Here is a 2,542-nt window from a genome sequence, read left to right on the forward strand (position 1 = left end):
AGACAACCAATTTACATTTAACAAAACATTTAATGATCTCCTCTTGGAGTTTCCTTGACCATGGACCCTTGACCAATAGGATACCATTATAAACTAAAATAAATAAACAATAATATATAAAAAATAAAAATAAAAAAAAGGAATATAACTATATATTTATATATAATTATATCATTTTTTTTCCCAGGTTTCTTGAACTCAGGGTTACCATGACCATGGACCCTTTGATGCAAAGAAACTACAAAATAGAATCTAAATAGCTAAATGTTATTTCCCAAGAACCCTCACCATCTTACCATCCTTCCAAATCTACCTCACCGAAGATACCCACCAGCACCCCCAACGGACGAGAACCTTTTTTCTCCAACTACTCTGGGGGCCCGACTATTCGACTCCCCCGCAGCGAGCAGACCCTAAGCAAGCAGGCCCAACCATACACCAAGCAAGAAGAAGGGAGGAAATGGTAGACCGGACTCCTTCAGGACCCCTCTGGGGCCTGTTGGCAGACCTATCGGCTCAACCCTCTCAGCCCCCTTACACACGGGAGACTCACGTAACGCGCTGGACCACTATCTACCCCAGATTAGATCTGGATTGGCAGTTTGTTCAGTAGCGCGTGTTTCCTCCTAGCGGGTTGGGATACCCAAAAGAGGGGCTTTCGGGTCATGCGCTGCCGCTGGAGGATCGCGTCTGCCCGGATAACCCCTGGGGTGCCCAGATAATGTCTGGCGAGGTATCGGACCCCGCAGAGGAATTTCCCGCTGGGGGACCCCTTACCCCGCCGCACTTAGCCTGGACAACCGAACCATTTTTTTACCTGGACTACGAACCAATTCACTGTCTAGGGATGATATACCTCTGGAAACGTTACGATCCTGGAAGGGAGTAATTCCACTGGTCACTATCGCCCAAAACCACTGAATTACCTACGACTGAGATGGTGGGAATGGAAACACCCAATTAACTTCTACTACTGCCGGACGTTTCATACGTAAGCCAGAGAAGGTTTGCCGGTTTCTAAACCCTCCATACACCGACTGTAACACAGGACGTGACTCCAGGGGCGGATGCATGACAACCGCATAGAGGGCTCGCCTTCTGGGTTTTTGTCTGCTCAAACCACTGGCTGTTATAGACCGACCACTTGACAGGGACACATGGCAACCGACTGAGGTCCGGACCTGCACAAGGTACGCAACTCGATGGTTTTGCCTGATCCTACGCCGAGTATACCCATACAGACCAGCTGGATTCGACTAGACATGGGTTGATTTGGAATCAGGATCCTGGAAGGGAATAACTCCCAATCATACACATGATTGAAAACATCCAGGACCACAGACTGACGAACACTGAAGTGAATACATAGACTACATGGAGCTAAAGAAGAAGGATCCGACAGAGAGTAAACTCCTAGGTTGCACTATGCTTTCCACTTCCGTTGACATAGCGGACCTTGACACCATGACCATACCACTCGACATGGACACATGGCAACCAACCGAGGACCGGACCTGCATAAGGTACGCTACTCAAGGGCTTTGCCTGATCCTAAGTTGAGTTGACAGACCTACCTAAACTTAACCTTTTCTATACCTTACCCTAACCCTAACCCTAAACCCTAACCCTAACCCTAACCCTAACCCTTAACCATCCCAAAACCCATACCTAAACTTAACCCTAACCTTAAACCCTTCTTAAAAAAACATATCTTACCCTAACCCTAAACCCTTACCTTAACCATTCTAAAACCATACCTAACCCTACAGACAGACAGTCCTTTAACCCAACCAACGGGTTAACCTACAAGTGGGCTACCATGGGGCCTACTACTTTGGCCGGCCGCGCCCGTACCCTCCGACCCGCGCGTATATGATGTGGAGTGCAACCCCTCCCTTCCCCCCTCCGGTTTCCACGTGTCAGAGATGGAAGTGGATCAACCGACTCAAAACTAGAAACCTAACCCTAACCCTAACCCTAACCCCCTAACCCTAACCCTAACCCTAACAAGGGCTCAATGAGCCCCACCTGTGGGCCAATATGGGACTAATTGGACGGGGAAGGAGAAATTGACCATAAAGCTCACCTCGTTGTCTCTTTAATCACGGAAGGGTGGTTGGCTTAATGGTTAGGGTGCTTGACTCACAATCAATGGGTCGAGTGTTCGTGCCAGGCCTAGGTAAAAAAAAAAAAAATTCCACAGGGGCCTGGTAACACAAAAAAGACCTATAGAGGCCCATAGGCCAGAAAGCCACTGCCCTGGCCTGGGACAAAAGCCACTGCCCTGGCCTGGGACAAAAAGCCACTGCCCTGACATTAAGGTCTTATTTGAACTAACCGGTTGACATGACATTTTCAGGGAATGAGATGAAACAAAGAGGCATTAAAGGTTTGACTCTCTCTCATGGGATGAAGGGACATACAGGCATAAAGTACAAACAGCCCTAACCAGTTTGTATGCCTCTATCTGGGCAGCAGAGGTCACAAAATGATGCAAGGCCTCATTTGACCTAACCAGTAAATATGACATTTTCAGGGAATG

The sequence above is a fragment of the Oncorhynchus gorbuscha genome, linkage group LG14 (assembly GCF_021184085.1).
Source record: "Oncorhynchus gorbuscha isolate QuinsamMale2020 ecotype Even-year linkage group LG14, OgorEven_v1.0, whole genome shotgun sequence".
NCBI lineage: Eukaryota > Metazoa > Chordata > Actinopteri > Salmoniformes > Salmonidae > Oncorhynchus > Oncorhynchus gorbuscha.